Below are 21,931 nucleotides of genomic sequence, written 5' to 3' on the forward strand. Positions count from 1 at the left end.
GATGGACAAAACTTTGCACAAATTATCAACCAAAACGTTGGGCTTAGGTGCACCTGAGAAACCAACAGTAAAATCTGCTGTCCTTCTTCTGTAACCTACTGTAAGTAAGTACAAGTTCAGTGCACTTTGGCCAACTTTATCTTGTACTCTACAGCAGAACTGCAGTTGCTTAGGGTGTGGCCGTAACAAAGGCTAGAGAGCAAGTGGCACAAGCCAACATAAAAGCAGTGCATTCATCTCACTGAAAGAAGGACTTGCTTGATCACCAACCCTCAGCAGACATATTTTTATACTTGCAGAAGAAGACCTCTGTGTGTAAAACCCCCAGAATTGTAACTGCCATACAGACAGCAATGACAAGGCACGACCAATGCCAAGGCAGAAAAGCTTCTGAACAAAGAAAGACAAAGCACTCCAGCATCCTTCCGTGTTTGGCAGATAAAAACTCCTCAGAGACCCCAAACCCTCATCCAGTTCCCTTTAGACTACAAGAAAAGAAAACAGAATGAGCATGTTGCTTATGCTTTTGTTTCAGAGAACGTATTGTTTGTAGATATGGGTAGATTAGTACTAAGGGTAAAGGGACTGTATGAAAATATGTATTTCTGGTTATTGGAGTTACCGTAACTGAAAGAAATAGCCAGTGTTAAGGATAACTCTTCATTTTTTAACAGGTTCGTCTTCTTAAATTCAGTAGGAAAGCTAAATTAACCTGTTAATGTAGAAAGGCATCAGTGAGGCAGCAGTTTCAAACAGCGTGTGTTACACACACTCACACACACAGCTACAGAAGTGCTGTAGAGGAGGGCGAGCTGTAAAGAAAATCAAATCTACAATCAAAGAACAGACACTAAGAAACGCGTAACGAGATGAGGACCAATCTGTGTATCTAAACAGAACTTCTACAAATACATTTCAAGCCTGCCCTGAATGACTAAGGTTTGCTTGGGTCATTGTTTTAGACATTAATGTAAGAAGGACGTATACATAGGCTGGTGTGTTCCTTCATAGGAGAGAGGAGATAAAGCCAAGCTAACTTAGTTTTATGTTTTGAGTTGCGTATTTATTTTCCTTATATACAGTGCCTATAAAAAGTATTTAACCCTTGGAACTTTTCACATTTTATTGTTATGCAACTTTTCAGTCACAGTGAAATTAGGCTTTTTGGCATTGATCAACAAAAAAAGATTCTTTAATGTCAAAATGAAAACAGATCTCGTCAAAGTGGTTCAAATTGAATGTAAAACACATGACAATTGATTCCATAAGTATTCCACTACTAAATCATCTCTAGTGCTGCCAGTTGGTTTTAGAAGTCAATGGGGATCTCCTGTCTGTAGTCAAGGGGTGTCCAGTGATCCAATGAGGCAGTCAAAAGGCACCTCATCTGGAAGGGGCACGCTTTTCAGTATGGTGGCCTGACTTACACAATAAAGTCAAAAGAACACTCCAAGCAACACTGTGAACAGAGGATTGAAAAGCACAAGTCAAAGGACGCAGACAAGAAAAAATCACAAGTCAACAACAACAACATTTATTTATATAGCACATTTTCATACAAACAGTAGCTCAAAGTGCTTTACATATTAAAGAATAGAAAAATGAAAGACACAATTATAAAACAAAATAAATCAACATTAACATCGAATAAGAGTAAGGTTCAATGGCCAGGAGGGACAGAAAAAACAAAAAAACTCCAGACGGCTGGAGAAAAAATAAAATCTGTAGGGATTCCAGACCATGAGACCGCCCAGTCCCCTCTGGGCATTCTACCTAACATAAATGAAACAGTCCTCTGTGGATTTAGGATTCTCACGGAAGGGCTTGATGATGATGATGGTCACGTAGACTTCTGCCATCATTGTTGGAGCATCATGAAGCTTTGAGTAGGTGGTGGTGGCGCAGTCACAGAATATACAGTTAAATCAAACATTACAAAATGGGAATAGTAAGGCAAAGCAGTAAATACAGCAGGCCCTCCACAAAACCTCAGGCAATCACGCAAGAAGAGTACCAACAGACCTATGCCAAGTCCAAAGGAGTGACAAGCTGCAGTGACTGAGATTGGACAGACAACATCTGTTACCTGGGTGCAGCATCATCAGTTGTAGATTTATAGGAGAGTGGCAATGAGAAATCAACTGTCTGGAAAACTCGGCCAGAGTGTTCAGCCAGAAGGCACATTGGAGTCTCTGAAATCAATTGGAAGAAGATTCTGTGATCTGATGAGACAAAAATTGAGGTTTTATAGACTAAATTAGTGTTTGAACACTGCACGTTATCAAACACACATCGTCCACACCATGAAGCATGGTGGTGACAACATCATGCTGTGGTGATGCATCTCTGCTTCAGGCCCTGGAAGGCTTGCAGGAATAAAATGAATGCAGCAAAATACGAGGAAATCCTGGAGGGAAACCTGATGTACTGATGCAAGACACCTGCACTTTGGGAGATTTGTTTTCTAGAGAGACAAAGACCCCAAGCATAAAGCCAAAGCTACACAGAAATGGCTTCAAACCAACAGGGTTAATGTCCTGAAATTGCAGAGTCAAGAGTCCAGGACTTTGTTAACTGCAGGAAGCATGTTTGGGTTATCTGCTTAAACCACAAAGAGGGAAAGTGAAGATTACTTTATGTATGTCTTCACCACTGATACATTTAAATATACTGTATCTCTTCAGTGAAATCAGAAACACAGATGTCCAGGCACTACATAGTGGATATCAAAAGGCCACACAGCCTTTTTTTTTATGTAAAGGCTGAAAACAAGACATATCATATCAGACCATGTTCAACTTTGAAGCAATCTCCGCAATAAAATTAAAAGTTAAGTGAAACTCAAATTGGTTATTTTTAGAAAAAAAAAAATGAAAATAGAAATGTTCAATATCTTGGTTGCATAATTATGCGCAGTCTTTCTATTAGGGAGTGAAACTTTACTAAGATTTAAAAACTCAAATTGCAAATCATGTACTGAGCTAATTTGCCTTCATGTTACATCTACTGATGTTACTAAGATTGGGCCTAAGTAAAATCAGATGTCCTGAAGATTTATTGGCTGCAGAGATCGCTAGTGTCCACACTAGATCTCCAGGATCCTACTGATGAAAGAGACATGCTTTCTTAGGACAAAGACAGAAACAAATTATATTTATCAGGGAATACTGTGAGTACAGTTATGAAGCAATGGAAGAAATATAGCACTACCTGGAAATTGCACAGGTCAGAATGTCCCTCCAGAAGAGATTACTAGGCAAGGAGGGAGCTCAAGGTTTAGGGTGCAGCAGGAATTTCAACTTTGTGATAGATAGATATGTGTAAATTAAGCTAGACTGAGTATTTCTCCTATGGCTATTCTAGATTCCTTCTACAGACCAATGGTGTGTCCTTAGATTAAGTGGAAACACACCATTAATGTGGTGTGGAGTGAGTGAGTGTCCCATTTTATTCTATGGTCTCATCTCAGGATGATTGTTGCATTGTCACCACTGCTCCCAGAATGAGTTTTACTGTCATACAGCTTTGGGTAAGAAAAAGTGTAAGTTTAGAAAATGGATAGATGGTTTCTATTTAAAGACACACTTACAAATTGATGTTAAGAAACTGGATTGCTTCAGTGCTGGCTTTTGGCCCCTCGTTAATGTTCCGTTCTGCCATTCTAATTTAGATTGAACAAAAAAAAAAAACCACACCCATACTTACATTAATTACTATTATTAGATATGATACCTGCAAAAATACATATTGATGTTACAACCACTGTTTTGAGAACATGTCTCACTATAAAGAACAGCCAACCTTCCAAAACCAAATGGAAAATGGACTAAAGAGACTAAGATCAAATCTTTGGGCTTAATTCAAAAAGATATGTTTGGTGCAAAGTCAACATGGCATTTTAGCTAACAAACACAGAATCTGCAGTGAAGGAGGGAGGTGGCGGTATCCCCTCAACGTGGACACAAATTAAAAGCTAGAAATACCAAGATACTACGCTTCAAAACTTGTTGCCCTTTGCCAGAATGCTAAAATTTAAGAATATCTTAACCTTTGAGCGTGGCAACTATAAGACGCAAACAGCCAACTGAACCAAGGAATAGCTACTTAAAAAAAAGACTATGGATCTCAAACCTGTAGAAAATCTGTGTACTCAGATGAAGAGGGCTGCACACAGGAGATCCACACAGGTGTGTCAGTCCAGTTGCTATGTCTCTTTTATTTCAATAAATTGTGCATCAGAAACATTAACGCTGCTTATACAAATCTCAAACCAAATGGCATATAATACAGACATATGCATTGCATGGTGCAGTGTATATATATCACTATATACATGGAAGATTTTTTCAAGTCCTGCAAGTTGAGACCACGGCCATGAGATTTTTTCAAGTCATGCCCTCCTCTCAACCATTTTAAATCATGCACACGATAATCTCGCCTCTCATTCATGTGAATGCTTTTGACAGACACATTTTCTGCTCTCTCGGCTCTTACAAATTTTAACATTTTCCCCACTTTAAGTTCCCAATTAAAGACGACTTATTATGTCAAAATCTTTCATCACGAAAGGTTATCAACAGAAAAAAATGAGTACACGGGCAATCCTAGCACCGAGAAACGAAGTCAAACAAATTAACACCAAAAATGTTGATCGGTTACACAGGAAATAGGTTAAATGCATATCAATAGACTATGTTGAAACAGTTGGTGGTAATCGTGCAGAAGATGAAAACATCAACTTAACAATATCCCGAAGAATATCTACAACTGTTAACACCGTCTGGTCTTCCACCACACGAATTACTGTAGAAAGAAGGATGTATCCAAGAAAGGTAATGTGGTACATCTTCCGTGGATAACATTCCACAACAAAGGAGATCTTGATATGCTATTCGTATCAAATTGTTTACTGTTTCCTGTTAGAATAGCTTTGGCAAAAACAATTATCAAATCTAAGAGCCAAACATTCGAAAAAGTAATTTTATTTAATAGATAGAAAGAAATGAAATTCACTCACAGGCAGTGTGGACGCAGACAGGCGGACACCAATGGTTGAACACCCAACACATGTTTATTGTACATACTATTTAGAAAGTGACAGCACACAACCCACTTTCACCCCAAAGTCCAGGCCTCTCAACCAATGCCTTCCTCTCTGGTCCGCCTCGCCTCCTCTCCTCTCCTCTCCTCTCCTCTCCTCTCCTCCCGAGCTCCGTCTTTCTTCCTCTCGACTCCATCCATCGAATGGAGGGAGGTGGCCCCTTTTATAATCACCCGGACGTGCTCCAGGTGCTTTCCAGTAAGCAACTGCCGGCACTCCCTGGTGTGGCGGAAGTGCCGGCTGTGCACCCAGAAGCACTCCGGGTGTCCCTGGTCTTCTTCCCCCCAGCACTTCCGGGTGTGGCGGAAGTGCTGAGGGCCAGGGCTCCTCAGGCAATCGGGCGCCCCCTGGCGCCGACCACAGGCCCCTATAGGGTTGAGCTCCTAAGCTCTGATCCCATGGTCCCCAAAACCACCAGGGCGGTCGCTCTCTCGTGGTCTGGAGGAGGCATAATCCCTCCTCTGGTCCTTCTGGGCGTCCCAGCTGGGTACCACTCCCAGCCGCTTGCCACAGCAGTTATATGTTGCATTGTCACGATGAAAGTCCAAACACCGAATCAAAACTCAATGCGATATTGATGACAATTTAATTCAAAAAATTGTTTTTACTCAAGTTTTACAGTAAATGTGTAAGTTTAAAAAGTATTTGCGTGTTAATTTCAAAGCCAAACAGAACGAAATCGTATTACACAACAAATAACGCTAACACAACATGAAACATAATTTACTTTCAAATTATTAGGTTTTACTCTTTTTTAATATGGTTAATTACTCGCTGTAATGAAAATAAAAATCTGTTTAAGTTGTACAACCGCATCCCCATAAACGAGCGACAGACCCGCAAAGAGGCCAGCGTGTAGCACAGGCATGGGGGTTGGCGAGCGAAGCCCCCTTGTATATATACAGTATATATATATATACTGTATATATATATATATATAAATACAGTACATTCATGAACATATATAATATGTAATGTACAGTACAGGCCAAAAGTTTGGACACACCTCCTCATTCAATGCGTTTTCTTTATTTTCATGACCAGTTACATTGGTAGATTCTCACTGAAGGCATCAAAACTATGAATGAACACATGTGGAGTTATGTACTTAACAAAAAAAGGTGAAATAACTGAAAACATGTTTTATATTCTAGTTTCTTCAAAACAGCCACCCTTTGCTCTGATTACTGCTTTGCACACTCTTGGCATTCTCTCGATGAGCTTCAACAGGTAGTCACCTGAAATGGTTTTCACTTCACAGGTGTGCCTTATCAGGGTTATTTAGTGGAATTTCTTGCTTTATCAATGGGGTTGGGACCAGCAGTTGTGTTGTGCAGAAGTCAGCTTAGTTGGACGATCATTTATTTTTCAACAGGACAAAGACCCCAAACACACCTCCAGGCTGTGTAAGGGCTATTTGACCAAGAAGGAGAGTGATGGAGTGCTGTAAATGGTCATGAAAATAAAGAAAACACATTCAATCAATCAACATTTATTTATATAGCACATATTCATACAAAAAAATGTAGCTCAAAGTGCTTTACAAAATGAAGAATAGAAAAATAGAAGACACAATAAAAAATAAACATATGTCAACATTAATTAACATAGAATATGTAAGGTCTGATGGCCAGGGTGGACAGAAAACACAAAAAAAAAAACTCCAAAGGCTGGAGAAAAAAAATAAAATCTGTAGGGATTCCAGACCACGAGACCGCCCAGGCCCCTCTGGGCAATCTACCTAACATAAGTCAAACAGTCCTCTTTGTATTTAGGGTTTTCATGGAAGGACCTGATGATGATGGTCACGTAGACTTCTGGCTTTCAGTCCATCAATGTTGGTGCATCATGATGCTTTGAGGAGGTGTGTCCAAACTTTTGGCCGGTACTGTATATATAGTAAAATGCACATGCATTGAAATGGTTGTTTGGAGAGTGTGTCAAAATAATAAAAAAACTGCAGCCCCTTGCCTTTATGCCGCCATTTGGTTTATTCCAATGGGGCAGCGCCATTATTTTTTGTTATTAGTGCTACAAGGCATAAAATATTGCTTTGTGCCTATGACTGTACCAGGGGATGAAGGTGCCAAAAGTATTAATAGATTTTCACAGACTATGTACAGCACATACCCAAAATTACCCACTCATTTTCTGGCATTCGTGTTGTATCTTGTGTCTGCAGTTGAAATTCAGATATAACTGATGTGTAACTGCTAGCTCGTGACCTCGGTCAGATGCACCTTTTCACGAGTTAGCCTGATGTGACAGATTGCCGCCTCGCAGATAGCTGTATAAACATTCTGCTGTATTACCGTAAGTCTGTGTACTGTATATATAATACACGTGTGTCCACATGCTGATGACGCTTCTCATCACTGTTTGTGTTATAAGATACTTTAAAAGTGATGACAAGCACACGGCATAACGACTTCAACCAGTTTCTCTGGTTCTCCTGATTTTTCTTTCTGTTATCTGATAAGACCAATCCAAGCAAACAAAACTAGATGGCGGCCGGGGTGTGGGTTATGAAAAGGAAACTTTATAGTTTATACAGCTAGAATACAAGTCAGAGTACAGTGCACTGAGGAGTCATCAGTTTGGTTGGAAAAGTTAAACAGTTTAAATTCCTGTAAAGTTCAAAATACTGTAAGTATTCCAAATTTCGACTGAACGTGAGAATGTGTAATCTCCACACACAACACCATATTTTTTTACAGCCTTTTTCGTGTGTATACAGCACACGTGTAGTAACACATCTGAACAGAGCATACATACATGGGTAGAGTGTCAGATAAAAGTAAATGCAGCATAGCAGGGTAGACGAGGGGACGGTGGTCTTGCTTCTTTTTACATTACTCTTTACTCTTTGCGGTGTGTTTGTGTGATCCATGCTTCTTGGAACATACCAACCTGGGATGGAGTAAAACCAGCGTTTACCACACCTGTATTATAGCATAAATAAAAATAAACTGCTCTATAGAACAAACCAGAAATGTTTTAAAGTAATGCATTTTTCACACAAACAGAAAACAAGGAAGCACTGCTGACATTTGTTGTGTAAACCCGCACAAGAAAGTGTGAGCGACAATGAAATATTCTAAAGGTTCCACACACACACTCTCACTTTTGTATACACAGGCACACTATAAATTACCAACATAAATAACTACAGGAAATCATGTTAGATAATCAATTGTTGTCCAGAGTACCATCAGGCCAACAATGTACAACTTTTGAGTTGCTGAATCAGATTACTTTAACTTTGTTAAATATAAGAATCTCTGAAATTTTGAGAACAAAAGTGAAGATTATAATGAAAAGTTTCTCCGACACAAGGAGACCACATAGACTCTATGCAGACTTTAAGTCAAGAATCAAACGGAGTCTCCTGGAGGTCTAAGGCAGCAGTTCAGACCTACAATAAGAGCCTGCTTTATAGCACTGTGTGGTGTCAGCCAAGCCAATGCTTTTAGCTCCTCTGGATCAATGGCCATGTTTATTTCTTCAAAGGACAGGAGTTTTTATGTGTTGTTTTTCGTACGGTTCCTCTTTAATAGACCTGCTTGTGATATTATTTTATTGTTTTGATATTTTTAGTAGATAAAGCATAAGGATACTGCAGAGGCGGCCTTAGGAGTACGCGGGGCCTTGGGCGAGTGTCATATACGGGGCCGAGAGCCATAGTGTAGGCTATATACCGTTACCACCACACTCACGGGCTTGTCCACCTCTAATGCTGTATGCCTTATTATTGTTAAAAAACATGGTGCCTTATGTAGGTACCATTGGCCATTTGATTATATTATGTATTGTAATTGTTCTTATATTGGTTAAGTGGCCTTTAACCAACTTAATTAATGATTCAAAAACATGCATGCAAAATTAACAAACTAGATAACAGTCATTTCTGCCAAACCCGCTGGAGTCAGCAAATTTATTTAATTACGGAGAACCAGAACACTTGTAATAAAACGAACACTTACCAAACAGCTGCCTTGACAGTCATAGACGGCGTGCGATAGGAGCTATTTCTTGGAGGCGATGACTCTGAGGCGTCCGTTAGGAACGCCCTGCCGAGGACCACTCCTTTCACCCAAAAGCAAGAAACATGATTCCTCACTCTATATTTCGACAAGAAAGAAGAGTCGAGAGAAGGCCATTTGGAGACACCTGCATGGTATTAGCGTCGCCTTCTTTGCTGACTCAGTGTAAATCTGAAACTGAAGGGCGTAATTATTACGGTATTTTGAAACCATAGATGTCGTGCTTAGAGCTTTCTTGGTTATTGGTATAAATGCCGGGAAAGGCTTCTAAAGTGACAAGTCCTCGTTTATGAGTGGTTTCCGAAGAAATCCACCACGTACCGTATTTCAGTCTATAACAGATCTGAATGTCTTGCAGAGGCCCCGCATATTTGTATGATGAGCTGACGGTGACAAAAGAATCTCCCATCGCGGAGCCCCCCTCAGGCGCGGGGCCTGGGGCGATTGCCCTAGTCGCCACCCCCAAAGGCCACCTCTGGATACTGCTTCGAGCCAAGTAATGTTAGGTCTGAATATGGTCTTTGCCAAAAATACATACGTTTCCGCTAATTGTATATGGGCCACATTTATATATCTTTACATGAATATCTTAAGACTCTGAAGAAGACCTGTGCTCAGAACACACTTCCAGATAGAAGATTTCTGTTGTTAAATAAACTGAAGTCCTGGCTGTCTGTCATAGTGAAGACTCTTGTCATTTCAAAGGAACTTGCTTCTGCACATGGACATTATTACTGTATCAGCTACAACCCTTATACAGGATACACCTTCCTCATGTCTGCGTGGGTTTCCTCCCACAGTCCAAAGATATGCAGGTTAGATGAACTGGTGATCCTATATTGGCCCTAGTGTACAGGGTGGTCCAGATTTAATTATGCAGACCCAAATCATCTGGATAACTTTGATTTATGCGGGGACGATTGCAGTTTGGCGCGAAGACGATTCTTCATGTCATCAGTTCGCACACTTCTCGATGGTCCAGGATTTTTCGGGTGATTTGGTATGTAATAAACTTAATAAGTTATAACGTAATGAAAATTGCATAATTAGATCTGGACCACCCTATATGTGTTTTATGTGTGTGTGTGTGTGCCTTGTGATGGGCTCACGCCTTTTCCTGTGATTGTTCCTGCATTGCATCCAGTGCTTGCTGGGATTGGCTCCAGCTTTCCTGCTACCATGCTCTGAAAAAGCAGGTTTGAAAAATGGATCATTTGTCTAGAGGATTTGTCCCATGGTGATTGCTTATATGTGCTAATATATGCTCATGTCAGGCTCAAAAGTAAGTTTTACTCCCTTTACTATTATTACAAAAAGTTAAAGAATATTTTGATTTTACTACACTTTGTGATTTGCTCTTATTGAAGGTACAGTTTGATAAGCCTCCTATTAAAATCCTTTTTTCCCCAAAAAATATCCACTTTTTTCCCTTTCAGCTCTGACAGCTGACCAGAAACAAAGACCCGAGGGGATGTTAGCCCTTTGAGCCATTCCAAGACAATACAGGAAATAATGAATATCAAAAATGAAATGTTCTATTTGCAATTTGTCACACTAATGGACAACTGCAAAAAGAACTAATTTGCACATTTGCAACATAAAATGGAAAGTGACATACTGTATGGCCAGGAGTACCTCATCTCTGCCTGGGAGGGTTGCAATGCCTGTGGTTTGGTCACTTAGTCAGAGGCTGGGTCCTCACAAGTTCAAGCTTTTCTAGAAGATTTTCACTTTCCTGTGTACCCTTTATGTTGCCTTGGAAAGGAAATGAGGAACATCTGAGTTGAGTTTAAGAGGATTTGCTGACACATTTTTTTGTTCTTCTGAATTCTCAGTTTTATTGCTAAATGTGATGAGGTTCTTTAAACCACAGTCATGCCTGCCACCAATTCACTGACCTGTCTAAAAACATATGTGACAACTGCTCAGGGATTCTGTTTCTGAAGAGCAGTAACAATGCATTATACGAGGGGGATTCAAGCTAAAGTTATAAAATGGGATTTAACCTTAACAAAACTGATAATGTCATTTCTCAATGTGGTCTCCATCCTTCTCAATGCACTTGTGCCACCTGCCTGGAAGTGCCTGGATTCCAGCAGAATAAAAGGTTTTGTCATGCACCACTTTCTTCACAGGTGAATAATAAACGTGTCTGCAAACATTACATTGATGACATACAGAGACGCGCCAATTGCATGTGTCAGCCCAGTGTGTGAGGGGCAGCAGAGTCTGAGATGAGGAGAGGCTCGCTGCTGCCACACCTTGCGTTTCTCCCCTGTATTTGAACAGGAAATGCGTCAATTCAGCGGTTTTGACTATAAAAATGGTCAAAATTACTGGAATCATACAGAAAACAAATTTATAGCACAGACCAGTGGACACATTTATTTTATGTTATTAGTAGTTTTGTTACCTCCCCTGACCACATGTCCCTGCCTGCGTGTCTGTCTATCGGGTTTAAGGGGCAACAGTGACACCTAGCGTACACAATATATATAGATATATGTGAATATACCTGTAGATATATGTAGAAAAAAGACAATAACAAACAACACATCTCTCTATTACAAAAAAAAAAATCTTGGGGATGCAGACTAGGGAGACGAGATGTGATCGTCTCAGAAGGCAATTTGAAGTCCCGCGAGAGACACTTTAACCAGCTCCCAGCTCTTAAAACAATGACAAGTGACAATCAAAACATGCAGCCCGCAGCAGATGATCCAACCACTTCTCCTTGCGTGTGTTCTGCCACCCTAAACCCCCACAACGTGAGCAGCACAGACACAAAGTGGCAAAAAGGACAGCGACTGTACAGGCTTTAAAATGATCAACAGGCTGCGCAACAGCAGCTGCCCCCGCCCTTCACAACGCGAGCAGCATTATAAATAAAGCGAGAAAGAGATTTAACCACGCACGGGGCCAGAAATAAAGGACAAGTATTGTTCTAACAACGTCAAACGAGACAAGGCAGCGAGCCATCATTTAAAACAAGTCCACGGACATCCAACCTAGCAGTTGTTGGATTGCTTTTGGCAGACGCGCATCATGTGCTCCCAGCTCTTAAAACAATGACATGCGACAAACAGAACAGGTAGCTCACCAGCAGCAGAAAGACAGCAGATGATCTGACGGCATCTCCTTAGCGTGCGTTTAGCGCCCTCACAACGCACGCAGCGTTATACATCCTGAGTGAAGGGGCCGGAAATAAAGGACAAGTATTATTCTTACAAAAGTTTTTAAAGTAAAAGTGAAAATAATGCATATGTAACAATTACCATGAAAATAACAATCTCTTTAAATTGTATATCCGGTAAACCAAACCCAGGGCTGGGCGAGCGAAGCGAAACTTTAATTGACTTTTTCTAACCTACGGCAAAGGCACATAACTTAGTAATTCTGATCTTACTATCCATGTGTTAAAGATGTGCTATGTTCTTTAGCTGGTTATGAAACTTCTGTTGCCTGCAAGTGGCATTCATTTCCTCACAGCTGGCGCCTGCACACAGAATTCTCTCTCCGGGAGTGAGTGTGTGTATTTGAAATGCTGCTCTGCACTTTCTGACTGGGTTTAGGAGGAAACTTATAAAACTGTGCTACAACCTTTCCTTCACAAGGTGATTATCTGTCCATGAATATGATATCAACACCATAATATACTAGCTGGCTTTGTCCTGTCTACTAAATTACGATCAATAGCTCTCGGAATCAAAGTATATGAACTTATAGTTTGGTGTATGTGATGCTTTATTCCTAGCTGAGGTCTTACAAGGGTGTTTTAAGGAAGGAATAGAGGGCTTGCCATTGGTATCCTGGGTGCACATAAGCCTGTTGTCCTGTTTGACCCCTGGTGCATAGTTCTGTCCGTCAATGTTACTTATCCTTGTTTGATAGTCCTTTGTTTGGAACCAGGGTGTCTAGCTTGTGCCTTCAGCAGAAGTCCCTGCAATGCTATAAGGTCTGGTATCAATCATCTCATCAGATAAGCTACAGAAGTTGTATTCCAAAGGGAATCGCAGTGAAAAAGAGGCTGATAGTAAGAGTACCTGGCAGTTGATTGCTAACCCAGGACTTGGGTTCCAGCCAGGCGAAATGGGTAATGTCAGTCTGTCCTACAATACAGTAGTTACTTTTACACCACACATTAATGTACTCATACTCATTACAAGTAAAGGAAAACAATCAGTCTAAACACACAAGGCATTAAGTTCAATAACCAATTAATCTTGATTGCTAAAGACATTACCTGCCCTGAAAAGCTTAAGCAAGAGTGGCCCTCCATGGGGTATACCTGATGAAGTTCTTCACCCCAGTTTACTGCTGAGGAGTTAGCACCCACTTTCTAGTATGTGGTAGATGCTGGGTTACAAAAGGAAAAGGTGCTGCGTTGCTATGGCAAGTCTCTGTGATGAACCTGTAAAAGATGACACATTGTTCAGTCTGAAACATCTGCCTTCTTTTCACACCAACAGCACTTTTAGGCAGTATTATCCTCCTGATCAGGTGTGGAATCAGTTAATGAGGCACTGATCTCCTGGTTTCCATGACAACAAAGGTTTCCAAATCCATGCTGCCTAAGATAATGCTATGTATAATACTGTCAATTAGATTACATAAAGTGAACAGTATCAATAATAAGTTATTCACGAAATAAACTTTACCAATGTTAACATGTAACCTACAAAAGTGAGTCCTGTGACTAGAGTCAAGGTCTCCGATTGCTCTCAAATGTATGGGCTCATAACAAAACATTTTCAAAACTCTTAATCCACGCCAGGGTCACAGCCAGGCAGAGCCTATCCAATCAGCAGGGAGCACAAAACATGAAGGAACCAACTGCGGACAGTTCAATACAAGACCTCTTCATATACACACACCCACCCACACACCCATAAAGGTTCAGTTTAGAATCCACAATTGAACTCTGCATTGATCCTAAACTTTAGTCAGACTGGCAGACCTCTTGCAAGCTTGAGAGAGATGGTAATGAAAGTTTTTAATTTTATCAATTTTCAATGCCTAACTGTGTGTTACAGATTTTACAACCCACGCTGTCACTGAGCACTCCATTAATAAGGGCCTACAATACTGTCAACCAAACTGAACACAATTCCTTCTTGTTTATCCTCCTAGAAGTTGCTACGTGATCTGATTTCCACTCGAGAACCATTTTGCGTTAAGAGTGCATGTTGTCTCCATAATTATGTGGGTTTCCAGTTACAGTCCAGTCCAGAAATATGCAGTTGGGATTGATGAGCAACTATAAATTGCCTATTTGTGAGTGTGTCAATGTGCCCAGAGACAGCCTGCAGTCCCATCCAGAGTTGCTTCCCCGACTGACTAGTAAAGGAGTTGGTACCTATACTGGAAATACAAATTCAAGAAATAGATGAATGACATTCATTTCAGTCCATCCTGTTAGAGAAAGAGAGAGGTTGTCAGAAAAACCTTAAAAAGTCACCAGAACAGACTGTTTAGTAAAGAAAAACACACCAAAATATAATTAGGAATTTAAAAAAACAAATATACTGTTGATCAGGAAAGAAATGGGCCCAATGTAGAAGACTGTGGGGCTAATAATCTGCACATTGTTGCTTCAGTCTGACACTTCTTTCTCACTATCTGACCCTGACACTTAACCTGACTATGCGGTATGCACCATTCATTTGTTACTGGCACATCCACACTGCTTAACCCAATTCACGTGTGGCAGGACTGGAGCTTGTCCCAGGCACATTAACAGTCCCAACTCTGGACAGGGCATCAATTTACCCAAAATGTCCATTAAACACATAGCCACAGGGGGCCACTTTAGAGAAGACAACTAACATAACATGCATGGCATTAGAATGTGGGCAGAAAAGCAGAAATCGCACATAAACAAGGGAAAACATGCAAACTCAAAGAAACAGCAACCAGAAGTTAAATTCAGGACTCTGAAGCAGTCAGATGGCAGTGCTAACCACTGTGTCACCTTGCTGCCAATAAAAAGTATACATAGCTATAAAATTACATGGAATAGCACTGTTAGTATGCAGGTAGTTTGCACTGATAAATGGTTGAGTGATAATAAATTTATATGTAAGCTTTCATTACATATTCAAGTAGACAATGTCAATGCAGCGGTATCTTGACCACTGAAAACTGTTCTGCTTGGACAAAATAGGCTGCATGTGCTCAAATGAACCCAATACAATTCATCCATCTATCATTTTTAGCAACTACTTTTTCCACTACGTTGTATAGGGAGCCAAAGCTCAATATGAGAGGGCTCAGACTGTGAACCAGCTCTTGGTGGGATGGGATCCTAGGCCATCAAAGAGCACACTCTCACGTACTCCAGCATTCTCTAACATCAGGTTGATTTGTAGTCACCATTCAAATGAACAGCAATCTTTGGGACTCGCACCCTGTCATCGTCTGGTTCCTGCCTGATTCCTGAAAGGGTTCAGTCTCCCATAACCCTGAACAGGATTGAACAGCTTAATGTTAAGTCAAGTTATCTTCTCTTTTGGATGTGGTAGGACACTGGAGTTAAGATGGCTGGTGGGTATTAGCTGATCTCCTCTTCTTTCTACATTTTGTCAGGTTCCGGAGACAAAACATATGCAGACAAGAGAAGAATGTGCATAATCCAGCTCGAAAGTCAATAGTCGGCAAATTGAATTTGGGCTTCTTTTTCATTTGTTCTGCTGTAACTCTTTAGGAGATAAAGTTTACTTGAAATGGTGCCATCCGAGAGCGAACAGAAGAAACCAAACTTTATAGATGTGTATAGATTTCCATATTTGAGGTAAAGAAGCTCATACAATGATAGACACTTGGAATAAGCTACCAAGTAGTGTGGTAGACAGTAAGACGTTAGGGACTTTCAAAACTCGACTTGATGTTTTCTTGGAGGAAACAAGTGGATAGGACTGGCGAGCTTTGTTGGGCTGAATGGCCTGTTCTCGTCTAGATTGTTCTAATGTTCTAATACAATGAGTCTGCAGGGACTAAACTAAACCAGGGGTCCACAATCACAGTCCTGGAGGGCTGCAGTGGCTACAGGTTTTCATTCCAGCCAGTTTCCTACTTAGAAGCCAATCCATGCTCCAGGACCGTGATTGAGGACCCGATTTCCAGTTAAACATTTTGGCCACTAGCCACCCTGCCTGCTACCAAAATCGTGGGAATCGCAGTCTTAGATCCAGTGTTGAACTTCACTGAGGCTGAATGTGCAAACATTGGTTTTACTGAGCAGTTTACAATTTCATAACATATGGGAGTCTAACATGTCCGCTTGCCTACAAATGATGGGGTAATATAGTATTTCAGCCAGCTGGGGTGGCACGCTATAGTTAACTGGTCTCACTTTTTGAAAGTTACTTTTTATTATTGCCTTTTGATTTGGCTTTATAACTAACAGTGGATCCCCCAGATGTTTATTTTCTCCAAGGATACTGCTGACTGGTATTTTTATTTTTCCTAACTAACAATAGCCATGGAATACTAATGAACAGATATTGTTAACTTATATACTACTCAAAAAAATTAAAGGAACACTTTTTAATCCGAGTATAGCATTATGTCAATGAACCGTCTGGGCTATTGATCTGGTCAGTTAAGCAGCAGAGGGGGTTGTTAATCAGTTTCAGCTGCTTTGGTGTTAATGAAATTAACAACTGAGGGGCAACAATGAGAAGACCCCCAAAGCAGGAATGGTTTAACAGGTGGAGGCCACTGACATTTTTCCCTCCTCATATTTCTGACTGTATTTTCACTAGTTTTGTATTTGGCTACGGTCAGTGTCATTACAATATCTGGTCCCTACTGGGGTAGCACAGGTAGTCCAACTTCTCCAGGATGGCACATCAATACGTGCCAATGCCAGAAGGTTTGCTGTGTCTCCCAGCACAGTCTCAATGGCATGGAGGAGATTCCAGAAGACAGGCAGTTACTCTAGGAGAGCTGGACAGGGCCGTAGGAGGTCAATAACCCTTCAGCAGGTCCGGTATCTGCTCCTTTGGGCAAGGAGGAACAGGATGAGCACTGCCAGAGCCTACAAAATGACCTCCAGCAGGCCACTGGTGTGAATGTCTCTGACCAAACTATCAGAAATAGACTTCATGAGGATGGCCTGAGGGCCCGACGTCCTCTAGTGGGCCCTGTGTTCACTGCCTGGCACTGCGTAGCGCGATTGGCATTTACCACAGAGTACCAGAATCAGCAGGTTCACCACCGGCGCCTTGTACTTTTAACAGATGAGAGCAGGTTCACCCTGAGCATATGTGACTGACGTGAAAAGGTCTGGAGAAGCCGGAAGAATGTTACGCTGCCTGTAACATCGTTCAGCATGACCGGTTTGGTGATGGGTAAGTGATGGTCTGGGGAGGCATATCCATGGAAGGACACACAGACCTCTGAAGGCTAAACAACAGCACCTTGACTGCCATTGGGCATCGGGATGAAATCCTTGAACCCATTGTCAGACCCTATGCTGGTGCAGTGGGTCCAGGGTTCATCCTGGTGCACGACAATGCCCGGCCTCACGTGGCGAGAATATGCAGGCAGTTCCTTGAGGATGAAGAAATTGATACCATTGATTGGCCCACATGCTTGCCTGACCTAAATCTAATAGAGCACCTCTGGGACATTATGTTTCGGTCCATCTGACCCCACCATGATGCACCTCAGACTGTGCAGGTGTTCAGTGATGCCCTGGTCCAGATATGGGAGGAGATCACCTAGGACACCATCCATCGTTTCATTAGGAGCATGCCCGACATTGTCAGGCTTGTGGGAGACAGACAAACTACTGAGTATGATTTGGAGTTGCTGCAATGAAATTTTGGCAAAATAGACTAGCCTGCCACATCAGTTTTTCACTTTGATTTTTGGGGTGTCTTTGAATGAAACCCTCTGTAGGTTGATAATTTAATTTAATTTCCTAACACATTACCCAGTCCATATCAGCAGAGACATCCAGCAGGATTTCTTTTCCCATTGAGATCTGTATTTTCAAAGTGTTCCTTTAATTTTTTTGAGCAGTTTATATGATTCAGTTTGGAACTAGTTTTCTATCTGTTTAAACAAATCGGTATATTTGCATTGTATATTTAGTAATTAGTAATGTTTGTAGTCTGAGCCTGCAGTCGGTAAAGAGCAAAAATAAACTCAATTGACTATTAGTGGGAAAAAGTGATTATCACTGAACAATATACATACATTAAAATTTTGCATAGTTTATATTAAGCAGCTAAATATTCTGTGTTCAGAGATAATGATTATCAAGTAAAGCGAATACCGAACTTTCAAAAAAAGGGAACAGGCACGTTCTTCTATGGCTGTTCCTCCGCATATGCTGTAGTTAAGAACATAACCGCAGGCCGGTAAATATTAGTGATATGATGCATGGGTCACTGTCACTGAATATCGTTAAATGACATTAGTGTAATTAAGGTTGTTGCCGTGGTACAGGCCAGCCAACAAATCCGTTTACGCCTGCACGACGCAATGTGGTTAACTCACTCTCTCCGGGTCTAATCTGACCACGACTTGAAGTTCCTCCAATCTGTACTATTCCTCCACTGGTTGAGGGCACAGCCCCTTGGCGGTTTGCTTGTTGGTTTTGTTACGTTTCTGGAAACATGCTAAATCATAGCAGATATTACTTTACAAGAGTTTAAGAAAAAATTCTAAAAATGATTATTCGGTTTTCCTGACCTATCTGTAAACCTCAGCGTAATGTTACCGTCACTAAAATGATGTTTTAGGACTCAGAACTCTGTGGCACACTTCAACAAGATTGACAGTTGAGCAATCAATCAAAGCGTAAATTCTGACAGGCAACGTCAGGGTGAGTTGTGATTGGTCAAAACAGCCAACGACACACCCATTACACATTCCCCGCCCCTGCTCGTGTACTCGACTTGGGTTTCTTGGATTTGTCCGCTTTTTTGGTCTGTTGTGGCTTTTTAGAATTCAGTTGATGCGTGACGGTTCATTGAGGAGCAGTGTGTTTCGTTGTTCCGGAGCTCCTTAGTTTAGCTAGCCTGGACCCGTTTGTTAGCCGTAAGTTCAACGGCGCAGTATTCATTTTTGTAGAATTCATCATGTTTGTTAAAGTACTTACCGCCCCTTCTTCGTTCTCCAATTTATTTCGTCGGGAGTTTACTAGTGTTTCAATCTGGGGCCCAAACCTCGCGGGCGCTGCGTTGGCGTTTTTCTTGGACAATTTAAAATTATTTTATCACTACACAATATTCATTATTAAATGATGTAAGAACATTATTTGTTTTTTTGTGACAAATTATTTGACGTTAACTGTTTTAACTATATTTCGGTGTTCATGTCGTTCATAGCCTTATCGAGTTAGCGCAACGTTGTTATTTGTAGATTAACTGTGGAGTGTTCGGTTAATATCCATCAGAAGGAACGCCATCAGATACCCCCAGAAACGGAAGACAATGTTTTAAATTTCATATGATCCATAATCCAGATTAGCACGTTAATAATACGTTAGCTCTGATAGGAAGTGGGCTGGCAAACAACATTCAGAGTAAGGGTCTTAAACTCCGTTCGTGGAGATTTTTTTTTGGCTGCCATTAAACAGAAATACTAGCCAGTCACACACGTCACTGCCTTATTTAACTGACCTTCATTTTTATGATCTCGAAATCTATATTGCTTTTTTTTCCTTCACCAAATGTCTGTTAGCAGTAAACCCTGCATTGCCCAGGATTAAAAAGCACTTGGATTGGTAGTCTCAGAAAATAAAATATAAGAAATGTGTCATGTTGCCTAGTGAGTACACTACACTCCCCACGTATTAAAATTGTTTGCAGTGAAAACCTGAAGCCATCCAGGAACTTTGTTGCAATGGTCCAAGTGTTTCATAACCTGGAGCAACCACTGAGAATTGTTCCATCACGTTTGTCCCAACCAAATTCCTGTGTCCACTTTACTTTTTACAAGCATGTCTTCGTCCAATTTGAGTGCCATCTTTATATTACAGTTTGCACTTTATATAAATTCAAAAAGCAAAGATGGTTTCAGATTTTTGTTGTTGCAGTTTTTCCTCATAGTGCATAATACCATTAGGTGGCTTGAGAACAACAGCAACATCCCAGTTTCTTTCTTAAAGGTATAGCTTTGATCAAACACAAACATTTTTATATTGGGGCTGAATTAAGTCTAGCGGAAAGGGTCGGCATGCTGCGCACACACACATTTACAGATTGCAACAAGCTGCCATCAGAATACAATAACAGAACTCATCATGTAGTTTGTGATACTGACTTATTTACAGTACACATATCTGTACCTATACATATTATACTTTTAAAAGGTGGTTAGGCTGATAAGAGCTGTTGACAAAAAAGAAGAGGAAACCAAACTTGAAATGAAATCCCTGCGGGCCCTCAGCCCCTGAGGAGAGTATGGTGAATGCAGGCCAACTGTCGGCTCATCTGTCCCTGGGCTCTCCAGCTTGGTGCAGGATGTGTAAATTTCACAGCAGCTGCTGTTTTGCCTTCCAACCAGTCACTGATTAATCAAAGGCTGTTTCTTCCCTTTAACTAAGCCCTACTTCATAGACTTAATGTGTTTATTCTGAAGAGTCCAAATGCAGACCTGTTGCTAGCTAGATGTTTATTTTTTCTTGTACTGTTTTCTAGTCAGACGTACATTTTTCTCACATTTTCCTTATTGTGGACAAATGTTTTAGTTAATCGCCCCTCATTGTCTATTAGACAAAACATTTGTTCGTTTTCAATAATGGTTTATGCCACTGCCTGGTAACCAATATTTATTCCTGAAACTTAATGTTGGTGTTTTTGAAAATATGGTATATTCTGTAAGGTTTTATCTACACACTCCTGTGGAACAGGCAGGCTGATGTTTGGTCCTAGAGGGCCACAGTCACTGCAGTTCTTTGTTTCAACCCAATTTCCTATTTAGAAGCCAACTAAACCATCCATCCATTTTCCAACCCGCTGAATCCGAACATAGGGTCACGGGGGTCTGCTGGAGCCAATCCCAGGGCAGAAGGCAGGAACCAATCCTGGGCAGGGTGCCAACCCACCGCAGGACACACACAAACACACCCACACACCCACACACCAAGCCCAATTTAGAATCGCCAATCCACCTAACCTGCATGTCTTTGGACTGTGGGAGGAAACCGGAGCGCCCAGAGGAAACCCACGCAGACACGGGGAGAACATGCAAACTCCACGCAGGGAGGACCCGGGAAGCGAGCCTGGCGGGTCTCCTAACTGCGAGGCAGCAGCACTACCGTTGCGCCACCATGCCACCCGCAGCCAGCTAAACATTTATTTTAATTAACTTTCTTATTAAGATTCCTAAACATAATATGGGTTGGAGACGGTGGCACTGACAAGAAAGCTAGAGACAGAGATGGAGGTAGCAGAGTTAAAGATGCTAAGATTTGCATTGGGGGTGACGAGGATGGACAGGATTAGAAATGAGAACATTAGAGGGCCAGCTCAAGTTGGATGGTTGGGAGACAAAGTCAGAGAGGTGAGATTGTGTTGGTTTGGACATGTGCAGAGGAGAGATGCTGAGTATATTAGGAGAAGGATGTTAAGGATAGAGCTGCCAGGCAAGAGGAAAAGAGGAAGCCCTAAGAGAAGGTTTATAGATGTGGTGAGAGAGGACATGCAGGTGACGGATGTGACAGAACAAAATGCAGAGGACAGAAAGATATGGAAGAAGATGGTCCATTGTAGCAACCCCTAATGGGAGCAGCCAAAAGAAGAAGATTAAGATTCTTAAACCATAACATCAT

General features: G+C 41.2%; 1 protein-coding gene across 6 annotated transcripts in view; it reads left to right on the forward strand.

Annotated features, from left to right (window-relative positions):
• The window catches only part of LOC120531720 (ciliogenesis associated TTC17 interacting protein), an 80,399-nt gene that overhangs the window by 37,147 nt on the left and 21,321 nt on the right, over positions 1 to 21,931 (forward strand). The window lies entirely within an intron of this gene.

This window comes from Polypterus senegalus, chromosome 6 (genome assembly GCF_016835505.1).
Source record: "Polypterus senegalus isolate Bchr_013 chromosome 6, ASM1683550v1, whole genome shotgun sequence".
NCBI lineage: Eukaryota > Metazoa > Chordata > Cladistia > Polypteriformes > Polypteridae > Polypterus > Polypterus senegalus.